Source organism: Bombina bombina, chromosome 11 (genome assembly GCF_027579735.1).
Source record: "Bombina bombina isolate aBomBom1 chromosome 11, aBomBom1.pri, whole genome shotgun sequence".
In the NCBI taxonomy this organism is placed as follows: Eukaryota; Metazoa; Chordata; class Amphibia; order Anura; family Bombinatoridae; genus Bombina; species Bombina bombina.
In genome coordinates this window covers 137,867,788-137,885,133 of record NC_069509.1, presented here as the reverse complement: position 1 = coordinate 137,885,133, position 17,346 = coordinate 137,867,788, and the positions used below count along the sequence as shown (strand labels likewise).

Below are 17,346 nucleotides of genomic sequence, written 5' to 3'. Positions count from 1 at the left end.
AATTCTGATACTCTGAGCACACATAACATTCATGTTTGATCTTGTTTTTGTTACCTGAGGAGGAGATCGTAGATCTTGGAGGAGGTCCCAAAGCCCTTCGGACCTCAGCTGTATAATGAAAATAGAATATACATATTTAGAAATGTGAACAATCATACAAGTAATAAAAATTAAATTAAAAGCAAAGTAATGATAGCAAACATACCTGTAGATCGGCCAATGCTTGCTCCATCAGGGGTGCTGCACATAATGTCCGGGTATGTGGCGGCCGAGGAGAAGCTGTGGCTGGATTCAGTGTGGATACTGGCGGGCAATAGGAGGGTGTCGTCTCCAGCCGTGGCAGCAGCATCATCAGCTGGAACTGCAGCAGCAGCTGCAGCACTGGTAGATGCTTAAACAAAAAACATGAAATAAAATATTATTAATATTATTGCACATCATAATCTTAATAAACTTAAAAAAAAAAAAAAAAATCATTTGCCACAGCAATAACGCTAGTAATATCATCTTAACTGCCAACTCATCTGTATCATGCCCCACTAAATCCAGACCGAGCGTCATGTTTGCTCCCAGCTTCTCCCGCAGCTGAACCTCATATTCAGATAGTTCAGCCACATATGGCGCGCCACCACCGGTTATACGTGCAGACTGTAACTCCCTGGACAGCTTGGCCTTTAAGATTCTCTTAATGACAGAGAATCTTTTCTTACAGCTCCCCACCGGTTTGGGATGTGTCCCTTCGGCGGAGACACTGCCAGCTATTGCTCTCCAGATCTCTTCTTTTCTGGAGAGCGAGGTCTTTTGGGCTTTAGAACCATAAATAAAATCATAGTGCTCTAAAACTAGGGTCACTAAAACTTTATTTTGCTCATAATTAAATTGTATGCTGCGCCCCGACTTTGTCTTCCCAGGCTCAGACTTAACAAGATAAAAAGACAAAGGTGTCGCAGCAAGTCAATAAATATGAATAAATAGAATATTACAAAGTCTATCTGTACCTATAGCTCTTGTAAAGCATAGGTAAATATACTACATTTAAATTCCCTTTTATAGATAGGTAATACGTAGACAATCAGCAGTTTAACAATTATAAAATCATCACAAACTTTTACAGTGTTAATAAATGTTTCACATAATTTTGTCATTGATAACGCCTGTTTAATATAATTATAGAATAATAACGATCTATAATTGTTGTCTTGATGTCTCAGTAAAGCAATATTATTGAATGTTTTAAAATATATCTATGTCGTAATGTAAATTAGTTGGTGACGGTGAATACGTCATTCTTGTCTACAGTGTGGCATACCTGTCTACAAAAGGGTTCAACCTTGTTTGCATGGCCTTCGATTTGTCTATAGTGTGTACCATTTCACACGTATATTTGAGAGGGCTATTGTCCGACAGGAGAGGGATCACTTCTTTAAATATTTGATGATACTCTCTCTGAAGCCGCATGAATCCAGGTAATACTATGATCAAATTAATATTTATATTTGAATAAACCATAAATTTAATTTTGTTTATGTTGATTTATTAATGGCGCATGTTTTATTTATTTTTTGGGAATTATAGTAATCGTCATGAACACGTGAAACATGTAATCAGCCAACCAAATATTAATATTTTTAGTTACACTTGCAAGAACCAATCAAATTTATATTTTGGGTATATTTGTGTCGCACTTAAAAATTATTTTAGATAATTTTTTTCATGAAACTAAAATGCCGCTATGTCCACCAATTTTTAGCGAGGGAGAGTTATTAATCTTAGTGTATGGAATGGACAAGTACTTTCCGAGGAGAATAGGAGGTGTACGTGGTATTTTACATGAGGACCGTGACCGTATTATATACGAGATGATGCGGAGGATGAGAAGGGTTTCGGGGGTCCACCGTTCCAGGCGCAATTGTCTACGGAGGTTCTCAGACCTCCGTAGATGCGAGCCTGAGCGGTATCATGATTTCCGTGTGCTCATTCGAGCATGTAAGTATTGTGTATTGTACTTTAAAAAAAAAAATGTCGCTTGTCTTTAAAAAAAGTAATTTTGAAATGTGTATGAGATAATCATATGTATTTTATTCTATTTAGTAAATATATTACACTTATTTTATATACTTATTTGATGATATTTACAGTTTTCTTAAAACAGGCCCATCTTATTTTTAATTGATTGTTTTTCAATGTTTTTGACTTAGTTGCATTTAAACATTTGATGTCATTCAACACCCCATAATTTTTCAAGAGGGTCAATCAAATATGTTATTCCTCTGTAAATTATCATTTATTTCATGGAGAAATATGTAGTTATAGATACATATCTAAATATTTTTTGTTGATTAAGAATATATATATATATATATATATATATATATATATATATATATATATATATACATATATATATATATATATATATATATATATATATATATATATATATATATATAAATATATATATATATATATACACATATATATATACTCATATATATATAAACACAAGAGCTGCTGGTGCAATTCTGAATACGGAGAGCATATTGATCTCCGCATTCAGCGAGGTCTGGCGGACCTGACCCGCACTGTCGGATCAGGTCCAGCAGATATTGTTAAATCAGAATCATTATATGATTGGCTTTCACATGTGCATTGCTATTTCAATTAGAAAAGGTTATATGAGGATTAAAGTGAAAATGAATATCAATTTTATTGTTCATGCTTCAGATAGAGCGTACAATTTAAATCAACTTTGTAAGAGAGTCACATTCTCAAATTGTCATCAGTCTATTTGAATCTGTATTTTCAATCAAACATTTAAATTTATGAATTGTGACCATTTTAATCAGAATTCAGAACATGAGTTGACCTTGCTGATTGAACATCACCAAATAAATAGTGCTTTTCCATGGGGGGTTCAATTGAATTTATCTTGCTCCTCAGACTAGATTCCTTCTTTTTAAAATAAAGATAACCAAAGAACTAATTAAAATGGTTAATAGTAGTAATTTTGAAAATGAATTTAAATTGAAGGTTCAATCATAATTCTGAAAGTACATAAATGTGCTTAGTGTCCCTTTAGTAAAAGTTAAAGGTTTGTATTGTTGCTTGAAATTATATTGTATGATATTGGTGTCCCATAAATTACTTAAAAATATATATGAAATTTTAAAAAAAGAAAAGAGATACATATACATAAATACACCTATCATTCTATTTAAAAATTACATAGATCAATACGTACATACATACAGATAGAGATTTCAAGGAATATATATATATATATATATATATATATATATATATATATATATATATAATGCTGCAAAACAATGAAACATATAAGCTAACAAGTCAATTACAAACTATTAAATATATAGACACTAAAAAAAATAAAAAAATAAAAATGCATTATTAGATATAGAAATAAAAAAAAATGCTTTGAATGGATTATGCTCCAAGTTTATCTCTCTTTAAAAATTAGAGATTACATATTTTGTGCACAGTTTTGCACCTAACTTGTCGCAATAATCAATATACAAAGACAAAAGAAATACATAATAGGCTCAATTAGCAGCTAGCTCCCACTGGTGTAAATTAAATATTTTTGGTTTCCTATCCCCTTCAAATAGTGATAAATATCAAATACATATACTCTGTATATACACACACATAGAAGTTGCAAATATAACGTAATCATAGTAAGATGTCCTATATATAAAATGTTTAAAAAAAATATTCCCTCTCAATTTTGCTAAGAATATGTTGCTACTTGCTATCTTTAAAATTCAATTTAAAACAATTAAAATATCTATATACAATCATCTGCTGACAATGTATGTGCTATGTTCCTGGACTTTACTGCAGATATAAATAATGTTGGGAAAAGCCAGAATCGCTATGACGTCGATGACTGTTATTTATCAACAGTCCGCTCCTCTTCGCACCGTACTTAATGTGCATGTTTTGGACGTTTTTTTTATAACTATGGCAAACGTATTAAGGTCTGCAACGGCGATGTATAGCGAAGTTTGGCGAGCGTATTGACACCCACGAATGCACCATATTAGATGCTTTGATAACTAGAGGCCTATGTCTGTTTCAGTGAGAGCATTTACTGTGCATTTACTGTGCACAGACTGCACATCTATTATCTTACTGGCCTGATAACATGCATATACATTAATCACTATTTGAAAGTAGCCAGATACAGTTAAACTGGAATTTTATGAGTGAAGCAGAACATTTCCACAACAATTACATTTTATAATGATTTTATGTTAAAATTTACAAAGCAAGCCCACCCTCTGCCATTCATAAAAAGTGGTTTGTTTAATATTGCATAAAAAAATGAAAAACATGTATTAACATAAATATGTAGACACTCCTGTGGTCTAGTGGGGTTGTTGAAACTCCTGTGGTATAGTGGGGTTTGTTAATCTCTTGTGGGCCACTGGGTTTGTTTTAAACTCCTGTGGTCTAGTGGAGTAGTTAAACCCCTGTGATCAAATGGGGCTGTTAAAACGCTTGTGGTCTAGTGGGTTTTGTTAAAGTCGACTGGTCTAGTCGGGTTGTTGAAACACCTGTGGTCTAGTTAGATTGTCTTTCTGTGGTCTAGTGAGATTGATACAAGTCCTGTGGTCAAGTGGGATTGTTGAAATTCCTGATCTCTAGTGGGGTTGTTAAAACGTCTGTGGTGTAGTGGGCTTGTTAAAATTCTTATGATCTAGCAGTGTTATTTAAACACCTGTGGCCTAGCGGGGTTGCTAATGTCTTGTGGTCTAGTGCAAATTCTTAAAACGCCTATGGTTTTGTAGGGTTGTTGAAACTCCTATAGTCTAGTGGGATTGTTGAAACTCCTGTGGTCTAGTGAAGTTGTTAAATTATTGTGGTCTAGAGAGGTTGTTAAAGCTCCTGTGGGCTATTGGGATTGTTAAAACTCCTGTAGTCTAGTGGGATGGTTAAAACTCATTTGGTCTAGTAGTGTTCTTAAAACTCCTGTGGTCTAGTGGAGTTGTTAAAACTACTGTACTAATGTGGGTTTATTGAAAATCCTGTTTGAAGTGGTTTGTTGAAACTCCTGGTGTTGCATGAGTTTGTTAAATCTTCTGTCATCTAGTGAGGCTGTAGAAACTCCTGTGGTCTGGCGGGTTGTTGTGGTCTAATGTGTTTGTTAAACACGTGTGGTCTAGCTGTGTTGTTGAAACTATTACGGTCTAGTGGGGTTGTTAAAACTCCTGTTGTCTAATGGGGTTGTTAAAACTCTTGTGGTCTAGAGGGGTTGTTGAATATGTAAGAAACTCCTGTGGTCTAGTAGCGTTGTTGAAACTTTTGTGGTCTAGTGGGTTGCTGAAACTTCTGTGGTCTAGTAGGGTTATTGAAACTGCAATAAACTGTATGTTTTTCCAAGCACATTTTACATTTAATAAAAAATGTTATGGTCTAGTAGAGTTTGTTAAACTCTTGTGGTCAAGAGGGGTTGTTTAAACTCCTGTGGTCTAGTGGGGTTGTTGAAACTCCTGTGGTCTAGTTGGGTTATTGAAATTACTGTGGTCCAGTGCAGTTGTTAAAACACATGTGGTCTAGTGGGGTTGTTTAAACTTCTGTGGTCTAGGGGGTTTGGCAAATTCTTGTGGTAGTGGGTTGTTGAACCATCTGTGGTTTAGTGGGGTAGTTAAAATTCCTGTGATTTAGTGGGTTTGTTGAAACTCCTGTGGTCTAGTGGGTTTTAAACTCCTTTGGTCTGGTGAGATTGTTAGAACTCCTGTGATTTATGGGATTTGTTGAAATGAATGTGCTCTATTGGGGTTTTTGAAGCTCCCATGGTTTAGTGGGATAAGTTAAATTACTGTGGTCTAGTGGGGTTGTTGAAATGCCTGTAGTCAAGTGAGGTTATTAACACTCCTGTGGTCTGGTGGGTTGCTGACACTTCTGTGATACTTCTTTGTTAAACCCTTGTTGTCTAGCTGTGTTGTCGAAAGTCCTGTGGTCTAGGGATTTCTTAAAACTCAATTTGTCTAGTGGTGTTGTTTAAATGATTGTGGTCTAGTGGTGTTATTGAAACTGTAAGATACTCCTGTGGTCTAGTGGTGTTGTTGAAACCCATGTGCTCTAGTGGGTTGCTGAATCACCTGTGGTCTAGTAAGGTTGTTGAAACTTTAAGAAATTGTACGTTTTTAAGGCACATTTTACATTTAATTAGTCTTCAGTTATGCAAATACCATATTTATTATTTCTTGTGGGGTTGTTAAAATGCCTGTGGTCTAGTGGGGTTTTTGAAATTATTTTCATCTAGTGGCATTGTTGAAACATCTGTGGTCTAGTGAGGTTGTTAAAGGTCCTGTGGTCTAAGGGGTTGTTGAAACTCCTGTGGTCTAGTGGGGTTGTTAAACTCTTATGGTTTAGCTGGGATGTTGAAATGCGGTGTTGTTAAATGTTCTGTCGTCTAGTGGTATTTCTAAAACTCCTGTCGTCTGGTGGGTTGCTGATACTCCTGTGGTCTTGTGGGTTTGTTAAACTCTTAGGGTCTATCTGAGTTGTTGAAACTCTTGTGGTCTAGTGGGTTATTGAAATTCCTGTGGTCTAGTGGGATTTTTAAAGCACATGGGAGTTTTGAAGCACACAAGGTCTAGTGGTTTTTTAGTAACACCTGTGGTCTAGAAGGATTTTGAATCACCTGGGTTTAGTGGGTTTTTGAAGCAGCGGGAGTCAAGTGGTGTTTTTAAGCACTTTGGCTCTAGTGAGATTTTTGAAGCATGTGAGGTCTATTGATGTTTTTGAACCACATGTGGTCTAGTGTTTTTTTATGTTTTTTTTTAAACATCTGGGTTCTAGTGGGTCTTTTGAAGCACCTGGTGTCTATGACATTATCAGATCATTGTCTAAAATATATATATATATATATATATATATATATATATATATATATATATATATATATATATATATATACAAATATATATATATATTGGTAGAGCACTTTGGCTCTAGTGAGATTTTTGAACCATGTGAGGTCTTTTGAGGTTTTTGAACCACATGTGGTCTAGTGTTTTTTTTTTTTTTTTTTTTTAAACAACTGGGATCTAGTGGGTCTTTTGAAGCACCTGGTATCTAGCATGGTTTTTGAAGCACCTGTGGTCTAGTGGAGTTTTTAAAGCACCTGGGGAATAGTTTTTTTTTGTTGTTTTAAAAGCACCTAGGGTCTAGTGCTGTTTTTGAAGCAATTGGGACCTAGTGGGATTTTTTAAGCACCTGGCGGTTTTGTGGGGTTTTGGTAACACCTGTGGTCTAGAAGGTTTTTAGAAGCATATTGGTTCTAGTGGGGTTTTTGAAGCAAATGGGGTCTACTGAGGTTTTTGAAGCAACTGGAATCTAGTGGGGCCTTTGAAGCACCTGGGGTCTAGTGGGGTTTTTGAAGCACCTGGAGGTCTATGAGTTTTTTTTTAGATACACCTGGGTTCTAGAGGGGTTTTTGAAGCACCTGGGGACAGTGTTTTTTTTTAACACCTGGGATGTAGTGGGGTTTTTAAACCACCTGGGGTGTAGTGAGGTTTTTAAAGCACCTGGAGTCTAGCAGGGTTGTTGGAGCACCCAGAGTCTAGTGGGGTTTTCGAAGCACCTGGGTTCTAGTGGCATTTTTAAAGCACATGGGATTTTTTAAGCACACAGTGTCTAGTGGGGTCTTTGAATTGCATGGGGTCTAGTGGGAATTTGTAAACACCTGGGTTCTACTGAGGTTTTTGAAGCACCTGAGGTCTAGTGGGGTTTTTTAAGCACCTGTATCTAGTGGGCTTTAAGGTTTTCTTTGAACTCCTGGGGTACGGTTGCTAGTGGGATTGTTAAAATTCCTATGACCACTGGGGACTGATGAATCTTTATATATAATTAAAAGAAAATGTATGTGTTTTTTTTTCTCCAGCACATTTTATATTGTTTTTTTTTCAAGTTGTCCAACATCATATTTAACCATGTTTCTCCACTCCACCATGTAAACATAAATATGAAAATCATAATTAAACTTAATAAATTAAACTGAGTTTTTGGCTTCCCCTTGATATATTATCATGTCCATTCTATTTTTTCCAACTTCTTTCACTTACGTTCTTACTAATCTGTGACTATCATTATCCTGGTCCCCTTGTTGCTGGAAGATGCTCACTATTGTCACAGATTATATCGCGTTATCTTTCTCTATAGTCATTCAAAAGAGAGTACATGTAAAAAATAGGATCCTACTCTTAGGTTACATAGAAACGCCATTATGTGAGTTTGTGATAAGACCAAAAAGTATGCTCAGCAGCTTTGCCAATTGTGTTTGTAAACTAGGTATCACAAACCTTCCTGGACAAAACTTGAAGATTAGACACCCTTTTCTTCCTTTTAGACTTCTAAGCCATATACACAATCATAATCAACATATTTTATTAGATACATTGAAGGGTTGACTGCCACTTAATCAATAATAGTATCTCTGTAAGACATAATCGGACCATTGCCTTTTGGTCAAGCAAAAATATTCATGTGAAAACATTGTAATTGTCTTCTAAACAGAAGACTGACAACAATATATTTTAATTTCTGGTGGTCTGGTGGGTTGCTGACACTCCTATGGTCTTGTGGGTTTGTTAAACTCTTGTGGTCTAACTGGGTTGCTGAAACTCTTGTAGACTAGGGATGTTTGTTAAACTCTTGTGGTCTAGCTGGATTGTTTAAACTCATGTAGACTAGGGAGTTTGTTAAACTCTTATGGTCTTCTGGGGTGTTGAGTGAGGTTTTTGAATCACCTGGCGTCTAGTGAGGTTTTTTAAACAGCTGGGGTCTAGTGAGGTTTTTTAAGCCCCTGTGCTCTAGTGGGATGTTTGAAGCACCTAGGGTCTACTGGGGTTTTTGAACCGCCTGTGGTGTAGTTGTTTTTTGAAGCACCGGGAGACATGTGGGGTTTTTGAAGAACCTTGCGTCTAGTGGGTTTTTTAAAGCACCTAGAGTCTATTGAGGTTTTTGAACCACATATGCTCTATTGTGTTGTTTTTTGTTTGTTTTTTTTTAAACCCCAAATGGGTTCTAGTGGGTCTTTTGAAGCACCTGGTGTCTATCAGGGGGTTTTGAAGCACCCATGGTCTAGTGGAGTTAACCACCTAGGTAATAGTGGGGTTTTTTAAACACCTAGGGTCTAGTGGGGTTTTTGAAATACATTCGGTCTAGTGGGGCCTTTGAAGCAATTGGGACCTAGTGGGATTTAACAAGCACCTGGGGTCTAGTGGGGCCTTTGAAGCAATTGGGACCTAGTGGGATTTAACAAGCACCTGGGGTCTAGTGGGGTTTTTGAAGCACCTGGGTCAAGTGAGGTTTTTGAAACACCTGGGGTCTACTGTTTTTTGAAACACCTGGGGTATAGTGTTTTTTTAAGCACCTATGGGCTAATGGGGTTTTTGAAGCTTCTGGAGTCTAGTGGGGTTTTTGAAGCACCTGTGGTCTAGTGGGGTTTTTGAAGCACTTGTGGTCTATTGGGATTTTTGAAGCACCTGAGGTGTAGTTAAAACCTGTAGTGTAGTTTTTGAAGCACCGGGAGTCAAGTGTTTTTTTTTAAGAACCTTGGGTCTAATGGAGTTTTTGAAGCACCTGAGGTCTAGCAGGGTTTTTTGAAGCACCTAAGGTCTAGTGGTTAAGCACCTGGGGAATAGTGTTTTGTTTTAAACACCTAGTGTCTAGTGGGGTTTTTGAAACACCTGTGTTCTAGTGAGGCCTTTAAAACATTTGGGACCTAGTGGGATTTTTCAAACACCTGGGGTCTACTTGGGTTTTTAAAGCGCATGGGATCTAGTGGGGTTTTTGAAGTACCTGGAGGTCTATGTTTTTTATTTAAACACCTGGGCTCTAGAGTTTTTTTAGAAACACCTGGGTTCTAGTGGGGTTTTTGTAGCACCTGGGGTATAGTATGGGTTTTTGAAGCACCTGAGGTCTAGTGGGTTGACTGCCACTTGATCAGTAATAGTATCAGATCATTGTCTAAAAGATATATTAATATATTGGTAGAGCACTTTGGCTCTAGTGAGATTTTTGAAGCATGTGAGGTCTTTTGATGTTTTTGAACCACATGTGGTCTAGTGGTTTTTTTGTTGTTGTTTTTTTTTAAACTGGGATCTAGTGGGTCTTTTGAAGCATCTGTTGTCTAGCATGGTTTTTGAAGCACCTGTGGTCTAGTGGAGTTTTTAAAGCACCTGGGGAATAGTTTTTTTGTTTGTTTTAAAAGCACCTAGGGTCTACTGGTGTTTTTGAAGCAATTGGGACCTAGTGGGATTTTTTAAGCACCTGGCGGTTTTGTGGGGTTTTGGTAACACCTGTGGTCTAGAAGGTTTTTAGAAGCATATTGGTTCTAATGGGGGTTTTGAAACAGCTGAGGTCTAGTGGGGTTTTTGAAACAGTTGAGGTCTAGTGGGGTTTTTGAAGCAAATGGGGTCTACTGAGGTTTTTGAAGCACCTGGAATCTAGTGGGGCTTTTGAAGTACCTGGAGGTCTAGTGGGGTTTTTTAAACACCTGGGATCTAGTGGGGTTTTTGAAGCACCTGGTGACTAGTGTTTTTTTTTTTTTAAACACCTGGGGTGTAGTGGGGTTTTTAAAACACCTGGGGTGTAGTGGGGTTTTTAAAGCACCCGGAGTCTAGCAGGGTTGTTGGAGCACCCAGAGTCTAGTGGGGTTTTTGAAGCACCTGGGTTCTAGTGGCAGTTTAAAGCACATGGGATTTTTGAAGCACACAGGGTCTAGTGGGGTCTTTGAATTGCATGGGGTCTAGTAGGAATTTGTAAACACCTGGGTTCTACTGAGGTTTTTGAAGCACCTGGATCTAGTGGGCTTTAAGGTTTTCTTTTAACTCCTGGGGTACGGTTGCTGAAGCTCCTAGTGGGATTGTTAAAATGTTAACATTATGACCACTGGGGACTGATGAATCTTTATATATAATTAAAAGAAAATGTATGTTTTTTGTTTTCTCCAGCACATTTTATATTGTTTTTTTCAAATTGTCCAACATTATATTTAACCATGTTTCTCCACTCCACCATGTAGACATAAGAATGAAAGTCATTATTAAACTTAATAAAGTAAACTGAGTTTTTGGCTTCCCCTTGATATATTATCATGTCCATCCTATCTTTTCCAACTTCTTTCACTTACGTTCTTACTAATCTGTGACTATCATTATCCTGGTCACCCTGTTGCTGGAAGATGCTCACTATTGTCAAAAATTATATTGAGTTATCTTTCTCTATAGTCATTCAAAAGAGAGTACATGTAAAAAATAGGATCCTACTCTTAGGTTACATAGAAACGCCATTATGTGAGTTTGTGATAAGACCAGATCATTCCATTCCTTCTTAGAGTCATCTTCATTTTTAAAAGTATGCTCAGCAGCTTTGCCAATTGTGTTTGCAAACTAGGTATCACAAACCTTCCTGTACAAAACTTGAAGATCAGACACCCATTTCTTCCTTTTAGACTTCTAAGCCATATACACAATCATAATCAACATATTTTATGAGATACATTGAAGGGTTGACTGCCACTTAATCAATAATAGTATCTCTGTAAGACATAATCGGACCATTGCCTTTTGGTCAAGCAAAAATATTCATGTGAAAACATTGTAATTGTCTTCTAAACAGAAGACTGACAACAATATATTTTAATTTCTGGAGGTCTGGTGGGTTGCTGACACTCCTATGGTCTTGTGGGTTTGTTAAACTCTTGTGGTCTAACTGTGTTGTTGAAACTCTTGCAGACTAGGGATGTTTGTTAAACTCTTGTGGTCTAGTTGTATTGTTTAAACTCTTGTAGACTAGGGAATTTGTTAAACTCTTGTGGTCTTCTGGGGTGTTGAGTGAGGTTTTTGAATCACCTGGCGTCTAGTGAGGTTTTTTTAAACATCTGGGGTCTAGTGAGGTTTTTTTAAGCACCTGTGCTCTAGTGGGATTTTTGAAGCACCTGGGGTCTACTAGGGTTTTTGAACCACCTGTGGTGTAGTTGGTTTTTGAAGCACTGGGAGACAAGTGGGGTTTTTGAAGCACCTTGGGTCTAGTGGGTTTTTTGAAGCACCTGAAGTCTATTGAGGTTTTTGAACCACACATGCTCTAGTGTGTTGTTTTTTTTTTTAAAAAAAAAAAAACAACTGGGTTCTAGTGGGTCTTTTGAAGCACCTGGTGTCTAGCAGGGTTTTTTGAAGCACCCGAGGTCTAGTGGAGTTAACCACCTGGGGAATAGTGTTTTTTTTTTAAACACCTAGGGTCTAGTGGGGTTTTTGAAATACATTGGGTTTAGTGGGATTTAACAAGCACCTGGGGTCTAGTGGGGCCTTTGAAGCAATTGGGACCTAGTGGGATTTAACAAGCACCTGAGGTCTAATGGGGTTTTTTAAGCACCTGGGGTTTATTGAGGTTTTTGAACCACATATGCTCTAGTGTGTTTTTTTTTGTTTTTTTTTAAACCAACTGGGTTCTAGTGGGTCTTTTGAAACACCTGGTGTCTAGCAGGGTTTTTTGAAGCACCAGAGGTCTAGTGCAGTTAACCATCGGGGGAATAGTTTTTTTTTAAACACCTAGGGTCTAGTGGGGTTTTTGAAATACCTTGGGATTAGTGGAGCCTTTGAAGCAATTGGGACCTAGTGGGATTTAACAAGCACCTGGGGTCTAGTGGAGTTTTTGAAGCACCTGGGGTCTAGTGGGGTTTTTGAAGCACCTGAGTCAAGTGAGGTTTTTGAAACACCTGGGGTCTACTGTTTTTTGAAACACCTGGGGTCTAGTGTTTTTTAAGCACCTATGGGCTAGTGGGGTTTTTGAAGCACCTGTGGTCTAGTGGGGTTTTTGAAGCACCTGTGGTCTAGTGAGGTTTTTGAAGCACCTGTGGTCTAGTGGGATTTTTGAAGCACCTGAGGTGTATTTTTTTTTAACCACCTGTGGTGTAGTATAAACCTTTAGTGTAGTTTTTGAAGCACCGGGAGAAAAGTGTTTTTTTTTTTTTAGAACCTTGGGTCTAATGGGGTTTTTGAAGCACCTGAGGTCTAGTGGGGTTTTTGAAGCACCTGTGGTCTAGTAGGGTTTTTGGGTTTTTGAAGCACCTGTGGTCTAGTGGGATTTTTGAAGCACCTGAGGTGTAGTTTTTTTTTAACCACCTGTGGTGTAGTTAAAATTTTTAGTGTAGTTTTTGAAGCACCGGGAGTCAAGTGTTTTTTTTTAAGAACCTTGGGTCTAATGGGGTTATTGAAGCACCTGAAGTCTATTGAGGCTTTTGAACCACACATGCTCTAGTGTGTTGTTTTTAAAAAACAAACAAACAAAAAAAAAACAACTGGGTTCTAGTGGGTCTTTTGAAGCACCTGTGGTCTAGTGGGATTTTTGAAGCACCTGAGGTGTAGTTTTTTTTAACCACCTGTGGTGTAGTTAAAACCTTTAGTGAAGTTTTTGAAGCACCGGGGGTAAAGTGTTTTTTTTTTTAAGAACCTTGGGTCTAATGGGGTTTTTGAAGCACCTGAGGTCTAGTGGGGTTTTTGAAGCACCTGTGGTCTAGTGGGGTTTTTGAAGCACCTGTGGTCTAGTGGGGGTTTTGAAGCACCTGTGGTCTAGTGGGATTTTTGAAGCACCTGAGGTGTAGTTTTTTTTTAACCACCTGTGGTGTAGTTAAAACCTTTAGTGTAGTTTTTGAAGCACCGGGAGTCAAGTGTTTTTTTTTTTTAAGAACCTTGGGTCTAATGGGGTTTTTGAAGCACCTGAGGTCTAGCATGGTTTTTTGAAGCACCCTAGGTCTAGTGGAGTTAAGCACCTAGGGAATAGACACCTAGTGTCTAGTGGGGTTTTTGAAACACCTGGGTTCTAGTGTGGCTTTTGAAGCACCTGAAGTCTAGTGGAGTTAAGCACCTGGGGAATAGACACCTAGGGTCTAGTGGGGTTTTTCCAACACCTGGGTTCTAGTGAGACCTTTGAAGCATTTGGAACCTAGTGGGATTTTTCAAACACCTGGGGTCTACTTGGGTTTTTAAAGCGCCTGGGGTTTAGTGGGGCTTTTGAAGTAGCTGGGGTCTACTGGGGTTTTTTGAAGTACCTGGAGGTCTATATTTTTTTTAAACACCTGGGCTCTAGAGTTTTTTTAGAAACACCTGGGTTCTAGTGGGGTTTTTGTAGCACCTGGGGTCTAGTATGGGTTTTTGAAGCACCTGAGGTCTAGTGGGTTGACTGCCACTTGATCAGTAATAGTATCGCTGTAAGACATTATCAGATCATTGTCTAAAATATATATATATTTTGGTCAAGCAAAAATATTCATGTGAAAACATTGTAATTGTCTGCTAAACAGAAGGCTGACAACTATATATTTAGATTTCTCACCTTACTAGCACCTTACTTTTAAAGAACAATTAACTTAAAATGTGTAATTGTTCTCCACAATCTTGACCACTGAAACTGCAACATGCTATACATTTTGTAATCCTAATTAGTAAAAGAAAAAGAGATAAATATGTTCTATCTTTTTCAAGAGTGATGTCCCAGAACTGCAAAATCATGCAAACAAAGTAAACAAAATTGTGTTTATTACATTTATTTTGTATGCAAATAATGTCTATATCTGCTGTTATACACTTACAAATATAGAAAATTATGATTTTAATGTCCCACTTAGCTAATTCTAGAATGCAGGTTAATTGGATTACTCTGCCAGTGACACCGACACCTAAGGCTCTAATTAGGATATGAACTATAGAAGCTATCCACCCACGTTCAGGGCTTGCAAAACAACATTTACTGCTTTTCTTGTGCAGCACCCCCATTGTTCTCGCACAACAGGGAATGTCAATCATCCAGGACAAATTAGCCTGTGATGATTTAACTCCTCCATCTTAGAGGGGCTGTCTTACAACTGCTGCTTCTTAAATAGTGGTTTGCAAGCTTACATGAGTGAGCATTCACTGTAAGGGCCCCAAGCTATATTGCCAGCTTGATAAATATAGCCCATACAACAACCACATGTTGGGGCTTCTACAGTTTATATCTTTGTTATATAAAAAATAAAATAAGAAATGGTAATCAGAATGACATGGCTCTTAAAATCGGCCCTCAATTTAAATAAACAAGTAAATACATAATGTATTTTTACTATTAAAGGTACTATAAAGTTATTTAACATAAAATAGAACATTTGAATATGAATTTTCATAAACTGGATTTCCTGTGCGGAAAAATAAATATTTTTCTTTGTTCTTATGCTTGTTGGTAGTGATACTATACTTTAAATGGGCTGTAGGAGTCTTCGTTATCAGCCAGTGAGCTTCTATCCTACAAACTAGCCTTGAAAAGGAATGATAATATTGAAATAAACAGCCTTAAAATTGCTTTTTCCCCTAAATGTTATATTTTTAACAAGTTTTAATAATTCCAGTTCAGCTACTTGATGCTAAATTTATATCCCTTTAAAATAAGTTTCAACTCAATTGCTATATATATATTTGTTTCCCAACATATTAATATTAGATTTCTCATTATAATAATCAATAATCAGTCATTTAAATTTATGTATACCTCAGAACTTCACCTTACCCCATGTCAAAGCTTAGCATAATTATGTATAAATCTACAATCCAAATTATATATCAGATATGTAAATTGCATCCTTGACATTCAGATTAGGCTGGGTGAGTTTGAAATTTGTTAAAGCAGCAATTAAAGGAACTTGGTACTTAAAAATTGTCCTACTATGTATATCAGGGATGGCCAACTGACAATCCTCTGCCCTAGGTTGTGTAGCTGCAGGAAAAAGCAGAGCTAAAAATGTGCACATTTTATTAGTTTATATATATATATATATATATATATATATATATATATATATATATATATATATATATATATATATATATATATATATATATATATATATATATATATATATATATAAAGAAAACAGGCTAGCACTTGCTGGACTTTAAATGAGAGGTGTCTTTAATGTAACATTTTGGGGAACGTATCTCCTTCCTCAGACATCTGAGGAAGGGGATACGTTCACCAAAATGTCACATTAAAGGCACCTCTCATTTAGGTCCAGCGAGTGCAAGCCTGTTTTGTTTTTACTATGATTATCTGCATGTACCCTGGCAATTCAACTAAGTGAGAGTGCTCTCCTGTTGTGTATTTATATATATATATATATATATATATATATATATATACCTATGAGTTATTCTTGCTGCAAAGAGGCAAGTAAAATGGTGGTGAGAGTGTTACGTGCTGTGACGCTTCCTGGTCCGTCCCCTGGAGGAGTGATCAGTGCTGCTGCAGGGGTGGACTTGAGTGTTTGTGTGACTGACATGACATGTTAAGGAAGGTTTGTTTTTGTTTATATAAATAATGGCAGCCTTATACAATTCAGTGCATGAGCTCATATCATGATTAATTGTTAAATGTAATTAATTGCACAGTCATAATATATGTATGAGTATATATACTGTGTATATATATATATATATATATATATATATTGTATATATATATATATATATATATATATATATATATATATATATATATATATATATATATATACACACACATACATACATATATATATATATATACACATATATATATATATAAGTCCAGAAAGGGAAAGCACGATTCAAAACGATTTTCAAACGATTTTCTTTAATGCCAAGGTGCACTTTAAAATATAACATAAAAATATATATATAACATAAATTATAAATATATATATTCAACAAACATTAAAACAGACATAACGTTTCGGCGCACATTAGCGCCTTTGTCAAATGTCTTAAATCAGGTTCAACAGTGCAAACCTAAAAACAGTTGGCAAGTTAAACAATATCCATGCTTTAAATACCTTAACGAACAGCATCCATTACCAGCCGTCCCTCGCCCACGCCGTCCCATGGCAGTGACGTCATCTTTGACAGCCGTTGCATGACGTGTCACTAGCCATGTGCGAGTGTTACTATGAAAACCATCCGTCAACAACTGTGTTGCAGCGAGAATGGCCAAGTACAGCATAGCGGGCAAAGTGCATTACATGATGGCTAAACAAAACTTAACACACTTACATTTTAAACATATCAGGGCAACTGACCCATAACTCCTGAGGGAAAATGCGGCCTCATAAGAAAATACCACTGACTCAACAGCCTTTCTTGTGGTAAATAATCGGGTATAACCCCTATTTCTGCCATATTAATCCCACAATAGTTATATTGATACACTACAAGTAGGTGTGCGTAACCTGTCACAATATTGCAGACTATCAATAAATACAATTGATTAACATAGAATACAAGTAAGAATTCACCTAAATGGCACACC

General features: G+C 36.7%; 2 pseudogenes; both read right to left on the bottom strand.

Moving 5' to 3' along the window:
- Positions 1–7,921: 7,921 nt before the first annotated feature.
- LOC128641713 (spindlin-1-like) lies at positions 7,922–9,808 on the bottom strand (annotated as a pseudogene).
- Positions 9,809–10,861: 1,053 nt separating this feature from the next.
- On the bottom strand, positions 10,862–17,040 carry LOC128641712 (spindlin-1-like; annotated as a pseudogene).
- Positions 17,041–17,346: the final 306 nt, after the last annotated feature.